Raw genomic sequence first — 20,072 nt, 5'->3', positions numbered from 1 at the left:
GGATAACTTCAAGGTTAATAAATTTTGGAATATTGATCATATGTAACAATATTAGACACATTTCCAAATGTGCTACTGTCTTGACTCATATTTAGAATGGGAATCACTTTAATCCTCTATTCTTTTCTATTCTATCCTGATATACTTGTGTAAAACCCATCCTGTGCCACCTTGTGCTTGAACGGATGATTTTTCTTTCCTAAAGTAATTAAATTACACTACTGGTATCCTGCAAAACATCTACTGTTCTTATCCATCCATTTTTCTGTCTTGTTAGAAATTTTAGTTTTAATGCAAATTTCTTAGGTTACAGCCACCCCTTTCAGTTTGGAATTACTCTTAATTATCATCATTCAAATTATTAATGGAAGTGCTAAATGGCATAGGGTTCAGAACTGATCCCTTGAGATGATCTTCATTGCCCAGATCCCTATTAGCTGTGATAATATGATGGAAAGAAGGAAACATTGAAAAGATGGAGAAGGTTTTTTGGAACGGGAAAGAGACCAAAATGACAGAGAGAGAGAGAGAGATACAGAGATCCAAAATATCCAGAAAGAAAGATATAGATGAATAATATGACTAAATGAGAGGATGTGGAAAAGGGGATAACGTCTGTGATAAAGAGAGACATGGGGCAAATAAAAGTTCAATAAGTAAATAAAAGTTCAATATATACATCAAGTCTTAAAGCTGGCACACCAGATTTCCATTATTTCCAGTGCCTGATTTAAAATATACTCCTAACTTTAAAAATTTACCATTGGCATTTTTAAAAATTCTCTTCAAAAGTTAATCTACTTTTTATACAGAGAAAGGTCAATAACATTTATATTTGGTTTTGGCTAACATATAGAAACTTAGATTTTTCATTTAGAAGAAATGCAGTATGATATGCTAGAGCAAGAGGGCTTTGAGGTAGGTTTGTGTTCAAATCTTGTCTTTTCCACTTACTACCTGTTAATCCCAAAAGAATCACTGAATTCTCTTGCGTCATAGGCAAAATGGAGCTGATATTAAAAATTTTCAGGTCTGTAATAAAGTTTAGAAATAATGCACGTTAAAGTGTTTTTTTAGGTAGTATGCATAAAATATATCAAAGCTATGTTTATTAGGTCATGAGTCCCATTAGTCATTGATACAATAAGTAATATTTCTTATTTATTTATTTATTTTACTTTTGGCCACGTTGGGTCTTCGTTGCTGCGCGCCGACTTTCTTTAGTTGCGGTGCGCGGGCTTCTCATTGCGGTGGCTTCTCTTCTTGCAGATCACGGGCTCGAGGCGCACAGGCTTCAGTAGTTGTGGCTCGCGGGCTCTCGAGCGCAGGCTCAGTAGTTGTGGCGCACGGGCTTAGTTGCTCCGCGGCATGTGGGATCATCCCGGACCAGGGCTCGAACCTGTGTCCCCTGCATTGGCAGGTGTATTCTTAATCACTGCACCACCAGGGAAGCCCAGTAAGTAATATTTCTTGCTTGAGTTCCTAGCACTTCATTTAGCAAGTCCTATATATTTTTTTATTTTGAGTGCTTGGTATTGTGTCATTAAATATGAAATTTTAATATTCAGAAAACAATCCACACAAAATAACTCTAAAATTTCATCTAATTATTTCCTCTTGGCAGCCAGTAATTATCTTGTTTTGCTAATGGGCATCACCTTAACCAAGTGATCAAGTTAAAATCACTAATGAGAAAAACCTTTCATTGTGTGCCCCTGATGCCATGCACCGAGGACACAACATCACTTATTAAGCATTCTTGCCAATGATACATACTTTGATGTAATAATGAGGAAACTTCAAAGAAATCCAAATTGGAGGATATTCTATAAAAACAAATGGACTGTATTCTTCTTTTGTTGTTGTTGTTGAAGTATAGTTGATTTACAATGCTGTGCCAATCTCTGCTGTACAGCAAAGTGACTCAGTTATACACATAGAGACCTTCTTTTATTTAACATTCTTTTCCATTATGGTTTATTCCAGGAGGTTGGATATAGTTCCCTGTGCTATACATTAGGACCCTGTTGTTTATCCATTTTAAATGTAATAGTTTGCATCTGCCAACCCCAAACTCCCAGTCCATCCCTCTCCCTCTTTTGGCAACCACAAGTCTGTTCTCTATGTCTATGAGTCTATTTCTGTTTTGTAGATAGGTTCATTTGTGCCATATTTTAGATTCCACATATAAGTGATATCATATTTAATGGTCTATATTCTTAAAAAAATTTCAATGTCATGAAAAATAGAGGAAGGCTGGGAAACTTTCCAGATTAAAGGAGATTAAAAGCTACACAACTAAGTGCAATGAGTAACCCTGGATTAGATTCTGGATTAGGGGGAAATTTGCCATAAAGATCATTATTAGTGTAGTTTGAATATGGACAGTATATTAGATATAATATTTCGTTAATGTTAAAATTCCTGATATGTAAAAGAATATCTATAAATGTAAATACATACATAGAGACACAGATAGGCAGAGAGAGACAGAGACAGCAAGTACTAAAGCAAATGTGACAAACTTAAATATTGGTGAATCTGGATGAAAAATGTCAGTAATTCTGTGTCCTATTCTTGCATTTCTTTTGTAAGTTTAAAATTATTTAATAATAAAAAGTTCAGGGCTTCCCTGGTGGTGCAGTGGTTGAGAGTCCTCCTGCCGATGCAGGGGACACGGGATCGTGCCCTGGTCCGGGAGGATCCCACATGCTGCGGAGCGGCTAGGCCTGTGAGCCATGGCCGCTGAGCCTGCGCGTTCGGAGCCTGTGCTCCGCAACAGGAGAGGCCGCAACAGTGAGAGACCCGTGTACCACAAAAAAAACCAACAAAAACAAACAAACAAACAAAAAAATAATAATAAAAAGTTCAAAAATAGTTTATCTTTTATAGAAAGTAATTGATTTCTTGATGCAGCTAGTTGACTTTTTAAAAAGAATTTCTTTAGAAAAGGCTTACAAGCCCAAATCACAGGCGTAAGTCTGCCCTTAGCAACCTATTAAGATTAATTTATCATAATTGATGCATTATTCTCATGAAAGTGCTTAAAAGAAGTAATGAGGGTGATGAATTCTCTCTCATCCTTTTAATGGGTGGTTCCTCCAGGCAAGTATAATGTCATAGAGAGATCTGCATGTAAAAGGTTGCATTATTAATATGAACTGAATTGATGATTAAGTAGGAAGCGACAGTTACAATGTACAATTTTGAACTTCCCTAGGCAAAAGTTGGACCCAGGCAAAAAAAAAAAAAAAAAAGAATTAAACCTCTTTTGGGAAAAATAAATCTCAATTTAGCACATCGATCTTCAGAGAAAACTATTAATATATACATTTCAAAAATCATTTTTAATATTTTACTTTGTTTTCTTTGAGATTTTAAGAAGATGTCTCTCATATAACTTTCTCTTGAAATCTGGAAGCAGATTAAATCTTACTTTTTGGGATTTGGGATTTCAGAAGATAAAAGGGAGTCTTGGATGTTTCATCATTTCCCTCTTTATTAGAAATGTGAAATTCTTTGTATGTAACGATCAAAATATGCCGTTTTCAAACAACATAAAAATGGTACTGTTATTTGGCTTAGCATCTTTTCTGTATTCTCAACTTTGTGTGCATGCATTCACTTTAGGCTGTAATTTTGGATTCTATGTTTCTTTAAAAAAACAGATTTCCTTTATAAAACTAGCAAAAAGCAAGTGCTAATTTATTTTGTGTATTCTCCAATTGAGAGTGGCCACAGGATCCAAGAGGCCATGTGTCAGGAGGTCAGTGGTGCGGGGGCAAAGAGCTTTTGTAAGGCCCTGGGTGGTCTGGCCAGATTTCCGGGTTGAGTTAGAATAGTCTTTTATATCATGGGATGCCTTGCCCAGGTTGTGCAATGTAACCTTTAAAACTAAGCAAACCTGTTGCTCAGCTACTTCAGTCCTGTTTCTTCTGTATCCAAATCAGGTTATTTCCATACAGACATGGTTCAACAGGACATTTACCGCCTGACAAGAAGGATTGTAAAAATTTCTGTAGACTTACTGGATTTTCTTAAAAAATTGGTTTGAAAATATGCTGTGAGCCAACTGGGGCCCAGAAAGCAGTCTGAAAAACAGGCTTTATTGTCTGGGTAAGATTCAGGTTCAACCAAGAACAGGTGACATCAGATGTAATTGTTCTTTATGGGTGGCTCTCCCCTTGCTCCTTTCTATCCACCTGGGCTACCCAGAAACTCCTTTATTTCTCATCCTAGGACTATGCCACAGGTGTGGCATTGCCACTGGCATAATGCTGGAAGAGTTGCTTCTGCTTCCCACCAAGGCCCAAGACCAGGTCATTGGAGTAGGAATGGATGGACTGTTGTTGCTCTGGGGCAGAAGGTGGGAGAGAAAGTGAGAGGATGAATCGTCCTGACAGGAGAGCATACTTAATAGTTTCAATCATTACAAATTTCTTTAGTTTTTACAGTGACCTTAAGAGTCAGTCATCTATTCTCTTTGAAGTAGATGATTCATTTCTTATGCTTTGTGTCTGCCTTCCAAATTTATTTTGAGAAAAATGTGCATCAACTAAGTTTGATCTGAGTTTTTACTGGTACTTAATTTGTTAACTCCTCAAGTATCAGTCCCTCAAAGAAAAATAAAACAATTATGATCCTAAAAAATAGATTTGCAAATTTTATTTTTAAAAAGAAGAAAAGAAATTGCTGACATTTCTCTGGGTAGTTCTATGCTGTAACTTTCCACTGACAACATCTGAAACTTCCAGGGTTTCTGTTACAAAAACTGCTCTTGCATATAAGGTTTTTCTTCTTTGCTTTATTCTATAATATTTCAAGCCTGCAATTACTTTGCTGCATTCTGAGGACATTTCAAGGTCTACCCCATGTAAAAATACATAGATTATTAATTTTATGTGTGCTAAACAAATGATTACTGAAGGCCTACTATGTGCCAATCACTGTCTGTGTGCCAAAGACACAAAAATGAAGCTCCCAGTCTAATTGGGGAAATATATACATATCTGAATAATTATAAAGTAGTCACAGAGATGTTAGAAGAGATACCTACAAAGTACAACTAGGACCAGACGATGGAACAACTAATTTTTCCAGAGAGAGTCAGGGAATGTAGTAATATTTGATCAAGGTCTTAAAGGATGACTAGCGATTCGCCCAGTGAGTCCACCCAGTGGGAGTAGGCATTCCAATCACAGGGAACATTGTTTGCAAAAGCACAGAAGCCTGAAATGCAAGATAAATCCTGAAAGTGGCCTGGAATCACTGGAATTTAGGGTACAAAGATTACGCATAACTTCCTTTCACCAGTTGGCTGGCTCTCTAGCAGCTGCCTGTCACATTCTCCTCTTAGTTTCACTCCAACTTCTGCTCCCAATACAACAGAGCTCTTTTTCTCACTCAGCATCTCTGGTCATTGAGGGTAATGTCTGAGCTAGTTTATGAGCATCAGACTCCTTTCATGAAAGGGGGACACACCTTGTGCCTCTGTGTATATTACTCTCTTTAACAGAACCAGTCCTACCCAGTCTCATTACTCCCCCTATTTATTGGAGTTTATTCCCAAAGACTTTTGACTGTTTTCAAGTCAAGTCTACCCTTGAAGAGTAAAGATTTGTCATCACTTTGGCTAATTAAGGAATACATTGCAAATCCTGAAAATAATCCTGAGAAGTATTCCAAAATACTTCTAAAAAGTATTTAGAAATGCTCCATTTAGCATCATTATAGCCTTTTAAGATGATTCTTTGAAGAAAGTAATCCTGTGGATGTGCAAATTCCTATGCATTTAAAAATAGCCAGGTATTGTTAACTTTTAGGTATCAATGGTATTGTGGTTGTGTGTTTTAAAAAGTCATTTTGGGGAGATATGCCCTGAAATAATATGGTAAAACAGAGTGGAATTTGCTTTAAAATAATCCAGTGGTGGGAGGGGAGGGTAGTATGGGGAGTATAGATGAAATAATATTAGTGGATAGACATTTGAGGTCCATTGTAATAATCCATTTTTACATATGTTTGAAACTTTCAACAATAAAAAGTAAAAGAAAGTCACCTTACATTGTAGTCACACTTTGTCTTGTATTTATAGGCTGGAAAGGAATAAACATTTTCACAAACATCAAGGTATGTGGTACACTTTGTCACCAGTTCCTTACCACCCCACACCTAAGTGTAGAGAACCTGAGTTCTCTATAAGTACCTCTGATACCTTTTACTATAAAGATTTTTAATATATATTCATATATAAATAATCTTTTATTAATTCCAAAGACAGCTAAGTAGGCAACTAAACGTATACTGCAAATCAAACAAATTAATGTACACTAAAAATTTGACCTTTTACCCCAGAGAGTGTATTACTTCTTATTTTAGCTTGTCATTGTTTTTTTAATTTTACAGCACAACTGCACTGTGAACACTAATGAATAAATATTATCAAATGCAAAAGTAGAGATATTTTCCCCTCTCTTATAATGTATCAAGTTATATTGATTTATTTGCCCTCTTTATAGTGTCCTCCTCCACCTATTTTATTATTTATTTATTTATTTATTTTTTGCGGTACGCGAGCCTCTCACTGTTGTGGCCTCTCCCGTTGCGGAGCACAGGCTCCGGACGCGCAGGCTCAGCGGCCATGGCTCACAGGACCAGCCGCTCCGCGGCACGTGGGATCTTCCCGGACCGGGGCACGAACCTGTGTCGCCTGCATCGGCAGGCGGACTGTCAACCACTGCGCCACCAGGGAAGCCCGCCCCACCTATTTTAATAAAATTATTTAAGAACTCCAGGACGGGGCTCCAGTGCACGTTAATGACCGACAGGTCACTGCTGGAGGAAGTTTTCATTTGGCTGTGGAATGGCAGGACCGAGAACAGTAAACCACCTCTCTGCTCCTGCCCACCCCCTTCTTTAGAAGTGTATTTCCTCAAGTTATAAAATGCACTGTTGATTAAACAACAGCTTCTTATACAAAAGAAACCCTACATTTTGGGTAAAATTTTAGAAATAACTGCAAAAATATCCCTCAGTTCTAGAAACGGTGACATTACACATATATTTACCACTTGTCAAGTCACTTAATAGTGAGCTCTTTTAAAATACATGTTTAAGTGTTTAAGAGAGTGATTAATCACTCTCAACTTAAAAAAATTTTTCAAATTGTGAATATTTTATGCCAATAAGGAGATACTACTTAGGCAAGTTGTGCTGTTTGGGGGTAGCAGTCTTCAAACTGTACCTATACCTATACTATGGTACAGGTACTTTACAAGAGATACGAAGGCCAAAAACAGTTTTAAGGGAATTAGGATTCTGGATATTTAGTTTCTCTTTGCACTCCTTAAAAGTGATCTGAAAAAATAATTTCTGGAGAGAGGACCAAAATGGCAACCTGAGAGGCTCCTGAGCTACCCTTCTCCCATGGACGCACAGAAAGTACAGCTGCATATGGAGCAATTCCCACTGAAAGAGATCCAGAAACTAGCCAAGCAACTCCTACACATTTGACAAGTAAGAAATTTCCCACATCAAAACAGGCAGGAGAGACTGAGACATTCTCTCACCATAAACCTCGCCCCTGGCACAGAGCCATACAATAAGGACTAATCCACTGACTGCCAGCTTTTCCCTGAGGAGTGAAAGGTTTGGACCCCACATTCAGCACCCCAGCTTTTAGCACTTCCATTTGACTAGCTCCCAAAACACCTAACTCTGAAAGCCAATGGGGCTTGCATCCACAGGACCCAGAAGACCATAGCAAACAAAGATAATATTAATAAATGGTGTTGGAAAACTGGACCTTTATCTTACATCATACACAAAAATCAACTCAAAGTGGATTAAAGATTTAAATATAAGACCTGATTCTTCAAAATTTCTAGAGGAAATCATAAGGGGGTAAGCTCTTTGACATTGGTCTTGACAGTGATTTTTTGGAATTAACCCCAAAAGTAAAGGCAACAAAAGCAAAAATAAAGAAATGAGACTACATCAAACTAAAAAGCTGCACAGCAAAGGAAACCATCAATAAGATGAAAAGGCAATCTATGGAGTAGGTTATTTCACTTAGCATAATGCCCTCCAGCTTCACCCAAGTTGTTGCAAATGATGGGATTTCCTTCCTTCTTAAGGCTGAATAATATTCCATTATATATATACTACCACATTTTCTGTATCCCTTCACTTGAGGACAGGAATAGGAGAAAATATTTGCAAACCACATATTTATAAGGGGTTAATATGCACAATATACACGGAACTCATCCAACCCAATAGCAAAAAAGGAAATAACTCAATTAAAAAATAGGCAAAGGATCTGAATAGACATTTTTCCAAGGAAGACATACAAATGGCCAACAGGTGCATGAAAAGGTGATCAGCAGGTAAATGCAAATCAAAACCATGATAAGAGGGGCTTCCCTGTTGGCACAGTGGTTAAGAATCCACCTGCCAATGCAGGGGACACGGGTTCGAGCCCTGGTTTGGGAAGATCCCACATGCCACGGAGCAACTAAGCCCGTGCACCACAACTACTGAGCCTGCATGCCACAACTACTGAAGCCTGCCCACCTAGAGCCCATGCTCTGCAACAAGAGAAGCTACCGCAACGAAGAGTAGCCCCCGCTCACCGCAACTAGAGAAAGCCTGCGTGCAGCCACGAAGACCCAACGCAGCCAAAACAAAAAAGAACAACATGATAAGATATCACCTCACATCTTTTAGAATGGCTGTCCTCTAAAAGACCAGAGATAGGAAGTATTGTCAAGGGTGTGGAGAAAAGGGAACCTTTGTGCACTGCTGGTGGAAATGTAAATTGGTGCAGCCACTATGGAAAACAGTATGGAGATTCCTCAGAAAATGAAAAATAAAACTATCATATGATCCAATAATCCCACTTTTGGGTGCATATCTGGAGGAAACTAAATCACTATCTTGAAGAGACATCTGTACTCCCATGTTCATAGCAGCATTATTCACAATAGCCAAGGTGTAGAAACAACCTAAGTGCCTGTCCTCAGGTGAAGGGATAAAGAAAATGTGGCAGTATATATATAAAATGGAATATTATTCAGGCTTAAGAAGGAAGGAAATCCCATCATTTCCAACAACTTGGGTGAAGCTGGAGGGCACTATGCTAAGTGAAATAACCCAGACAGAGAAAGACAGATACTGCATGGTATCACGATATGTGGAATCTGGGGGGGAAAAAAAAAGTCAAACTCACAGAAACACAGAGTAGGAAAGTAGTTTCCTTGTGTGGGGTGGGGTGCAGTGAGGGAAATAGGGAGAGATTGGTAACGGGGTACAAAACCAGCTGAATAAAGTCTGAGGATCTAATGTATAGCATGACTGTTGTTGATAATGCTGTATTGTATAACTGAAATTTGCTAAGAGAGTAGAACTTAATTGTTCTCACCAAAAAAAAAAAAGAAGGTAAATATGTGCAGTGCTTGATATGTTAATTAACTCAACGGGACAAATCCTTTTATGGTGTATGCATATATCAAATCATCACATTATACACTTTAGATACCTTACGATTTATTTGTCAATTATACATCAGTAAAGCTGAAAAATATTTTTTTAGCTGATCTGCCTGAGGATACAACATTTCCACCTCTTCTTTCACACACCCCTTCCCCACTATCTCATATTTTAAAGAAGAAAGGTCTTCTCTCACCCTAATCTTTCCATCGTGTATTACCCTACAGTAGAAAAACCTCTGTAACCCACTGGTGTAATACAGTATAGGTATTGGTATTGGTGTTGAGAAGGGGAGTCCCACTAAAAAATGAATAATAAATCCTTTTGCAATTGTATGGCTTCCTAGTTTGCTTTTAGTAAAATCACAGGAAGATCTACAATCAAGTTGTCAATTGATAGATCATTAAAAACAAATTTTTGGTGCTAGGTTTCCCCTGATTTTTGGCATATGTTTCTGACAGAGTGCAAAGAATTGAGGGCATTGCTGTAACAAAATTCCCTCTATTCCTACCTATTTATTTACATGGACAAATTTTTCTCAACATCTGCATTAATAATAAAACACAAAAAGTTGTGGAGATAATACTGGGGTTGAACCCTATCTCAATTTAGTCATAAGTAATAAGTAATTATGGCTAAATCGATACCTGACCTAATTTTAACAAAAATTAGATACTTGACCTAACTTTAGCAAAGCTAGCCAGTCCTCATCCAGCTCATTAAAAGATATATTTAAAATAAAATTTTGGTTTTTCTGTTTAATAATTACTTATCAAAATTTATAATATATTTATATGGTTTTTATCAGTACTATACTAATATTAATAAACTGATAACTCAATCTAGAATAATTTTTAAACACAGCTTCATGGTCACTGATATAAAAAATATAATTTCAACATTTATGCCTTTCGTTGTGATAATTAGACAATTGACAAAAGACAATGATAAAAATATGTCATATTAGGATGAAATGTTTTGATAGAAGCAGAATGGAAATAAATTCAAGTTCAAGGAGAAAAAGGAAAGATGCCAAATTTCATTATTAAAGAACAGCTTGTTCATGTATTTTTTTAAAAAATAGACGATGTGGTATTTAGATACTGTTGGATATATTTTTTAAAGTACTGTAATTTTTTTTTTAGAGACAATATTTACAATACACTGGAAGTTACATCCTTTGCAACTGATTTAGCTTGGGATGAAAAGTTTTAGATGTCAACTTCATAATGTGCAAGAGGATACAAAGCTTTACAAGATTTTTTTGGAAATGTTTGTAAGTAAAAAGTTTGAAGACCACTATTTTAGGAAACTCAGTCAGAGATCAGTGTGTAGAATGGATAGAAGGGGGAAAAATTGGGCAGGACACTAGTTAGGGGACAATTGATTTTTTCCAGACGTAAGGAATTTGAACTGTATTAAGTTTATAGTCATGGAAATGAAGACAAACAGACTGAAACCAAAGCTACTAAAAAATAAGAATTATTAGTGTCAGTCCCTGCTTCATTTCATCTTAAGTTTTAAATACGGTCAAAACTGAATTTCCCAGTGTTTTCCACCTTTAGCTTCTATCCGACTTGGTCCTGAGCTCCTTCCTGTCTTCCATCCCTCCCTCCCTCCCTTCTCTCCTTCCTTCCTTTCTTCCTTCCCTCCTCCCTTCCTTTCTTCCTTCCCCCACTATTCATCAGACACTCTGCAAAGTGCTGGGACTTCTGAAACAGTTAAAATCAGGTCCCTTCCCTATAGTAGGGAAGCTTACAGCTGAGCGTGGCGGTGAGAGAGATATCATATATGGCTCACACAGCTCCATCTCCCTCCCATTTGTAACACGATAGAGGAGAGGAAGCTGAAGCCTCCATTTCCCAGACTTCCTCAGATTCCATGTGTGGCCCAGCCTCTGCCCAAGCAAACATATGAATGTCATATTTGGAAGACAGAAGTGAGACAGAGGTGTCACACCTGCTGCTTCCACTAGCAAGCAGGGACGTTGAGGATCTGGTTTTTCTATGGCAGTGTAGCAGAGGCCCTAGCGTCTGATACCTACTTTTGTGTGTGCCGGGGACATCCACTTTGATGGCATGGATCTGGACTGAGGCAGTGTGCCTGGAACCAGCAGTTGAGACTCCCATTTCCTTATTCCCCAGCTTTCTGATCATTCCCCGGTTTTCTGACCATGACACAGGCAATAGCTACCTTGGTTGGCATGTCTGACAGTCATTCCTGGAAGCTCAGACTGGAGCTTGTTTCCCCAGACTTTCTAACAATTTTGTAAGCACCTGATTTGTTATATTAAGTCCCTTTAAGTTTAAATGAGCTAGAATGGCTTCTTTTATTAGCAGCCAAATTCTGCCTGACACAAATGAAGCCCATCGTTACTCCCAGCCTCCTACCAGCCTCTTGTATTGTTCCCTAGGTCTCTTTGTGGTCAAACAGAGCTGTTATCCTACAGGTCAATGATAACCCTGGAATGGGTACATTGTTACGTGAGTTGCCACTGTTCCTTTCCTGTGTATTTTAATTCTCAGAACTAGTCTCTGACAGGACTTGTTGTTGATGCTCTTTGTGGTGAACTAGAGTCTCTCCTGCCCTATCCCGGTGAAGGGTATTCATGAACAGATCTAAAAGGCGACTTCAGAAGTATTGAACTCTTACAGACTGTTTACTCTATTTCTCTGCCTCTATGTTCCATCCGCCTGCTTGGGACTCCTTTACTTCCTCTTGTGCCCTTTGGACAGGATGCCTTACTCACCTAGCTGCTCCTCCACAGTGTGTCTTTCTGTAATTGGGTCATTTCTTTTAGAGCACTGATTCTGTTTAGTTGACCTAAGAAGTTCCCTGGAGAGCTAATTTAAAATGCAGATTCCCCAACCCAACCCTGATTCAGTAGGTCTGAGGTGTGTCTGGTAGTCCGCATATTTTTAAAAAAACAGGAACTTTTTTCTTTTTTTAAAAATGTATTTATTTATTTATTTTATTTTGTTTATTTATTTTTGGCTGCATTGGGTCTTCATTGCTATGTGTGGACTTTCTCTAGTTGCGGCAAGTGGGGGCTACTCTTCATTGTGGTGCGCAGGCTTCTCATTGTGGTGGCTTCTCTTGTTGTGGAGCATGGGCTCTAGGGTGGACGGGCTTCAGTAATTGTGGCTTACGGGCTTAGTTGCTCTGCGACATGTGGGATCTTCCCAGACCAGGACTCGAACCCGTGTCTCCTGCATTGGCAGGTGGATTCTTAACCACTGCACCACCAGGGAAGCCCCGCAGGGGCTACTCTTCGTTGCGGTGTGCGGACTTCTCATTGCGGTGGCTTCTCTTGTTGCAGTTGCAGAGCATGGGCTCCAGTAGTTGTGGCACGTGGGTTCAGAAGTTGTGGCTCGCGGGCTCTAGAGTGCAGGCTCAGTAGTTGTGGCACATGGGCTTAGTTGTTCCGCGGCATGTGGGATCTTCCTGGACCAGGGCTCGAACCCGTGTCCCCTGCATTGGCAAGCTGATTCTTAACCACTGTGTCACCAGGGAAGCCCATGGCAGTCCGCATTTTAAACAAATGCAACAGGGCTCTCTGACCCACCCTGGCCTTGTATTACACCTTGACAACTCTCTGATGGGATTAGGACAGAGAGTAGGTCCTAGCTCCTTCCCTCTTCCCTGTACTGTGGAGGGGAGGAAAGAGAGATGTTAAAGGTAGCCCCTAGGTTGTAAATTTAAATGAGTAGGATTATGATTGGAGCACTGGTTCAAACAGCGAAATTAGGAAGGGAAGCCAGTTTGTGGAGGAACTAATGAGTTCCATTTGAGACATGTTTGTTTTGACGTCCAAGTGAAGATGATGTATTGTTGGCAGCTTGTCGTGGATTGATGACTCAGGTCTTGAGGTTAATTAGTGAGATGGATTCTCTGTTGAATGGACTTCAGAGAATTGCTGCTGTAGCTAAATTATTTCTTTAATGTGGTGCAACCATGATTGTCCTGAAGATGACATACATCTATTGGTGTCATTCCCAATATGACATGGAGTCAGACATATTTTGTGTTTTCTATTGGGTTGTATAATAGGAAAAGTGAGAAGATTCATGGTGGGATAATCAGTGTTCTATGTAGCTTAGGAGATGCCTACGGCCCACGTCTTTCCCTTAGAGCTCTCCTCCTCTCCCTCAATTCTTTCTCCCCAGGCGACTGACAAACATACCTCTATTATGTAAACTGGAGAAGGAAAAATTATGTAGGATAATTGTAAGAGAAGGGAATAAAACCTCAAACTACAAGTATTATTGTAAATGTTTCAATTGGCCACAAAGTAGGTAGGATGAAATAATACTTTTCCTACAGATGTCTCACAGGTCTTTGTCTAGGCTTCATCCAACCTATTGTAGAAATTCTGTTTCGTCTCTAGGACTGAAACCCATTGTTTAAAAGTGGATTTCAAGCTCTCTTTTCAAGTGAAATCTTACGCAGAAATAGTGTTTCAGAAGTGTAACTGTACTTGATCGAGTTCAAATATATACCATTTATTCATTCTAAAGTTGTTGCCTAGGTTTCATGAGAATGGTGAGGTTATTTTGATGGAGATAAAATTTTTAAACTATGGATGATGGTTGTATGTGAGCAAACAAATTTCTTTCCAACTGTATATTGATAAAATCCTGATTCATTCAGAAAAGTAGTTGCAAATGGAACTTTAAAAACCCAGCATGTTTTGCAATTGTAGGATACTATAGATAAACAGATATGGTACCAGAATCCTAATTCTGAACTCTACCCTAAAATGATATGACTTTGACAGTGGGTCAGTCGTAAATATTCATTGAACACTTTGTATGTTCTAGATACTGAGACTGCATTAGAAAAAACAGACACATGGAATTTATAACCTAACCAGGAGGATAGACACTAAACAAATAATTGTAAGTAATTATAAGTGTATAAATTGCAAGGTGAAAGAAATTCTAAGTATACTGGGAATGTATGACAGGAGACCTAACCTTGTATAAAAGTGGGCAGAGACGTTCTTCCTAAGGAAATCATGTTTAAATTGAGACATGAGGGCTTCCCTGGTGGTGCAGTGGTTGAGGGTCCGCCTGCCGATGCAGGGGATGCCCCGGTCCGGGAAGATCCCACATGCTGCGGAGCAGCTGGGCTCATGAGCCGTGGCCGCTGGGCCTGCGCGTCCAGAGCCTGTGCTTCGCAACGGGAGAGGCCACAACAGTGAGAGGCCCGCGTACCACCAAAAAAAAAAAAAAAATCGAAACATGAAAGGTGAATAGGCAAAGGGAAGAGCAATAAAAGTATTCCAGGTAGATGGGCCACTATGTGCAAAGGCCCAAAGGTGGGAGGATCATGGTTTACCTGAGAAACTAAAAGTCAGCATGGCTCTTCCCCAACAAAGCTAGAGAGACTAGTGAGCTGTTCATAGAGGCTGAAGAGTACAAGACTTTCTAGCCAATGCAATGCAATGGGGTAATTTATAAAGAATTAATGTGTTTTTAATGCCAGTACTGTATTAACCTTCAACCCTCCACCACTTGGGCTGTAGGCAAAGAGGTATTCCCCCAAGATGTGAAGAGAGTACCACAAAGAAAACCAATAACAGAAACTTCAAATTTTTGACTTTTAGGTCTAAACCAAAAAAAAAGAGTCCAGGAATTAGAAAATTTGGGGCACTGTAGTTGCTGGGTAAGGATAGAGTACAGGGCCTGCATAAGGTGCCAAAGAGAAGGGCCTGGCACAGCCTCACAGATAAACATGATCCCTAGTGGGCCGGTGGGAACAGCCAGATGCTTTCCCACATGGCCAGAAATTGACACATAAGAACAGACTGACCGTGAGGGTGCTGGCGAGGCAATGCAAGCACTGAGCGAGCAAGTGTCTAGAGGAGGAAAGACAAGGGATCAGTATATTGGGGTGGGGTTGGAGTCCATCAGTTAATATCTCTTATATCATCCTGACATATCTCTGTTAAGTATTTGGGCATTATTTGAACGACAACGGAAAGCCACTGAAGGATTTTAAATAAAAACCTGACTTGATGATACCCCTCTCTAACTGGGTAAAGAAAGTGGTTTGAAGGAGGTGAGACTCTTCTAGAAGGATGTTGCAGTAGCCTAGGCAAGAGATGTTGGTAGTCTGTACAAGGATGGTAGCAGTGGGGATAAAAGGAAAGGGACAGTTTACAGACATGTGTTTTAGTTGGCTCAGGCTACCATAATAAAATATGTAATAAATACTGGGTGGCTTAAACAATAGAAACTTATTTTCTCACAGTTGTGGAGGCTGGAAGTCCCAGATCAAGGTCCACCAGGTTGGTTTCTGGTGAGAGCGCTCTTCCTGGCTTTCAGATGGCCACCTTCTCACTGTGTCCTCACATGGAAGAGAGAGATCTCTATTCTCTCTCTCTCTCTCTCTGTCTCTCTCTCTCTGTCTCTTCCTCCTCTTATAAAACCACAGTCTTAGGTAGAAGAGAGTGGGAGGAGTCAAAGATGACACTTGGGTTTCTTGAGTAGAAGTGATAGTGCTGTTTATGGAAATTGGGATCACTGGAGGTAGAGAATATTTGGGGAAGAAATATCTGAACCGAATGTTAAACGTGTTTATTTTGAAGTATCTATGAGATATCAGAAAGCAAATGCCAAGTGAGTTGTTGGTTTGGAATTCAGAAAAGACATCTGGTGTACAGGTGTCGTTTTAGGTCTCATCCCTCTACACATGGTCAGTAAGCAATGGGAGTGGGTGAGAGCCCATATGGCAGTGGTTCTCGATCTTAAATGTGCATCAGAATCGCTTGGATAGCTTGTTGAGACACAGATCGCTTTGGCCCACCCCCAGGTTTCTGGTACCACTGTGCTTGCAGAGGCATATGAACATTTTAAGGCTTTTGAAATTTTGACTTTCAAGAGAGCGCCTAGCAATTTATATTTTTATCAGCTGAGTATGAGAAAGCCCATCCCACTGTACCCTTTATTGCATTCAATATTGTAATTTTTAATATTAGAGGCAAAAAATGTGAACTAATTGCAATTTTATTTTACACATCTTGGGTTTTGTGGGGTTTTTTTACTTTTTTTAAAAAAAAATTCTGTCAGTTTTACCCCCCAAAAAACAAGTTCTTGGTAACTCCATCAGCTGGGATTGTAGGATGCCTCTGTGATAGTGAACATTCTTTTCCCCACATTTTAAAATGCTGTTTGCACGTCCTTCAGTTTTTGGTAAAAACCTTTCTGTTTTAACATATTTATCTTTTACCACGTTTATTCTTTGTCCCCTTCAATACACCATTGCATTTTGCGATCGGCATATTTGGGAGACAACTCACATTGATAAAATGTACCCTAATGTGTGTGAATTGTCACAATTAGGCAGGTCTTTAATATTCACCTCTGTGAATACGATGAAAACACTCTGCTACTGATAATAGCAGAGTATTTTCCAAGTTGTATAATATAAAAATGTGACCTAGGTAGTGCTAGAGACAGTTTCCGCGTAGGGTAAGTAAAACCACGACATTGTGATTCTGATTGACCCTAGGTTGTCCTATGGCTTATTAAGGGGAAAGGGCCCAGAAATTCTTCCTCTTCTTCTAAATGTAGATCACACTTGACTGGCTCTGGCAAACTGGCCATGACCTTATGTTCCATCTTACACGATCCCACTGCCTGTGAAAGCCAGCCCACATGCTTAGCTAGACAGCAGCGAAGCTACTAATGGCAAAACCAGATCCTGCTGAGAACTCAGCTGTCTTGTCTCTGTGGCTCTTTCAGTCAAAACTGGGTTACTTTTCTGACAACCTCTTTCAGTCATTGATGTTAGATAACTTGAAATTATACTTCAACATATGCTTCAAACACTTTATTACTCTTTCCTGGCCTGCATCCTCCCTTGTTAATTTGTCATAACATCTGCCTGGGCCCCCTGTCATCACTTCTCTTGGCACCTGACAATCTCAGTTCAATGAAGCTGGGATTAGGTCTGGCTTGATGGCTGTGAAGCAGATGTTCCCACAGTCATCATCAAATTGCATTTCTTAAAGCCCCACCCTAGAGTTAGTTAATCATAGAGATACTTTCTGGCTCTTTGAAGTGAAGGATAGCCAGCAGATTTTGCAGATAAAGTGAGCAGAGACATAATATGGCATCATAGCAAGGCCAACTCTCTCCATATCCAAAGGACATTGGATTTTACAATATACTTTTATTCGGAATGGAGATTTGGGGATCCTCTACCTCTTGTTAGATTAGGGAAAGAGCAGAGAATGGTGGAATGGACTTTAATTTTGAGTTTAGACAGACCAGTGTTTGGGCTGTATGATCTTGAGCAACTTTGTTCATTTTTCGGAACTTGTCCCTTCATTTGTGAAGTGGGGTAATACATTTCTTACAGGGCCATTGTGAAAATGTGGAAACATGTAAAACACATTGCAGGTGCTCAGATGTCACTTCCCTTCCCTTATTGACTAGGAGTAGCCATTACTTTGTGAAAGGGGTTGTCAGTACATGACTAGGACTCAGAAGGTTAGTTCTTCAGTGAATAGCCTGATTCTTTGATACTAATGTCTCAGCTTCAAGGGCTTGAGTAATCGTTTTATTGCCTTGAACTTCCTTTGGCACAGGGTCCCACCCACCCCATATGAAAATGAAAACCACTGAGCAGCCAAGTGTTCCTCAATTGTAAGCACTCTCAGCACAAATGTGTGAAAAGGAATTTAATGGCCAGAAAGCAAGTAACTACAACTGAATATTGCATATGAATACCAAGGTTCCCAAAAAATCCAAGGACTCTTATATGTCATGTCATCAACATGACTATCTCCCCTTCTCTTTTTACAGTCCGTGGTGATAGCGGGAGACAAGGAGTTAGATTGAGAATGTTCCTGTTTTGGGCTCCGTTGAAAGCCTCTGATGCAGTTTCCTGCCAGACCTCCACTTTCTCTTTGCTGGAGATTTTTCACAATTACAGTAACACCATAATTAGAACTTCTGAAAATCACAAACTAGATAGAAGCTGGATGTGCTTTAGAGCCCTTCTATGTAGAGAGATGGAACAACTCAGCTTAGGCTTGTGATATGCTGATTACCTATCATCCATACCAGTTATTAAATCAGAATCTCTAATCTTTATGAGCAAGACATGGTCAACTCATAGTCTCATTACTGTGTTTACTCCAAAGAACAAATTCTTCTAAATTTTAAAAAATTTCACTCTTTTGAATAATTCAGGCTGTATCTCCACACAATCTCTAATCTCTTCTAGTCCAAATTCAACAGGTGTGATTGTTTGAATGTATTTTCCTTTAAGCATACTGAATAGAGAGATGAAAATCAGGATTTCATAAAATATAATGTAATTTAGAGGCGGGTTATTAACTTTATGAAAAAGAGTTCCTTTTCTAGTTGAAACTTCTTTGGCCAAACTAAGGTGGTGATAAGTTCATGGAAAAGGCAGGCAGGGATGCTTGAGAAGAGCTCTGGTCTAGATTCTGGGGCCATTACCAACTAGTTTTCTCTTGTTAGTTATATCAGATAATTCTTTGGCCCTCAGTTTCTTCATATTAGAGCGCTGAGCAAGGTAATCTCCATGGTTTCTTCTATAAATTCAAGTTACAGGAACTAATCTATTGTTTAAAACAAGGCCCAAATTTCTGTCTTGGACATTGAGTCGCTTATGGAATTGTTAGTGAAGTCAGGAATTTCCCAAACTCTATTTCCCTTTATTCCTGAGTTCTACCATTAAGCACCACTGGTAATAGAATTCTAAATATTTTATTATAACGACAGCAATTTAACATTAAATTTAAGGGCATATGGAGAAAAAAATGGTTCAAGTTAAAAGCATGCTAATATGTTTCATGTGATAATGAGCTTGCAAATGAGCTTGTATTCAATAGGCTTGCAAAGTTTCTAACTAATGCAATATTTTGTTTTACAACTTATATCTGTATCTATTAGTTTCTAACTAATGCAGTATTATGTTTTACAATTGGCATCTATAAAGTCCATTGAGCAGTGCCTTTCCCAGTTGATTGAAATGTGTGCAGGTTGACATTAGCGAGAACACTTTCCTTCAGATCACACCTGTCATAATACGTGATTTGAGTCCTAAATTTAAATTCATATTGTATGGCAATTCCCTTGCGTTTCTCTGGTACATTTAAGAAGGTTGATGGTATTACTTAACCAAAGTTTTAAACATTAGGATAACTCATTATTTAAAACAAATTTGAGAACTGAAACTCCACCAATCATTAGAATGACTTTAAAAGTGACTCACCGAGTTTGGTGGTCAGCCTATTTTTTAAAAACTTGGTTTGAATGGAAAATTGAAAAAGCAAAGGACTATTAATAATGGCAGGAGGTGGGTGTATAAACAAGTGTAGTAGACTGTGGTGACAGAGATGTGAAATTGCTGCATTTCTAAAGAACCACATCCCCATTTTTTTTTTTTTTTGTCACCTTCTCAACAAATAGTGGTTTTATGATTCGGAAAAATATGTACTGAATGTTGAGACTAGACCATCAAAATCATTTTTATTCAAGAGGGTGAAAAGATTTCAATAAAGAATTTTAGGACTCAAAAGTAAGAATGAGTATTATTTGTTT

At 38.9% G+C, this 20,072-nt stretch overlaps 1 long non-coding RNA gene across 1 annotated transcript in view; it reads left to right on the top strand.

Annotated features, from left to right (window-relative positions):
* Positions 1–19,321, top strand: part of LOC137228910 (uncharacterized) — a 49,048-nt gene extending 29,727 nt beyond the window's left edge. The window contains exons 3-5 of the long non-coding RNA XR_010945403.1: positions 14,310–14,387; positions 18,086–18,143; positions 18,303–19,321. This is a non-coding gene — a long non-coding RNA (uncharacterized lncRNA). The remainder of the gene's footprint in view (positions 1–14,309; positions 14,388–18,085; positions 18,144–18,302) is intronic.
* Positions 19,322–20,072: the final 751 nt, after the last annotated feature.

The sequence above is a fragment of the Pseudorca crassidens genome, chromosome 8, assembly GCF_039906515.1.
Source record: "Pseudorca crassidens isolate mPseCra1 chromosome 8, mPseCra1.hap1, whole genome shotgun sequence".
In the NCBI taxonomy this organism is placed as follows: Eukaryota; Metazoa; Chordata; class Mammalia; order Artiodactyla; family Delphinidae; genus Pseudorca; species Pseudorca crassidens.
This window is presented reverse-complemented; position numbering and strand designations above follow the sequence as displayed.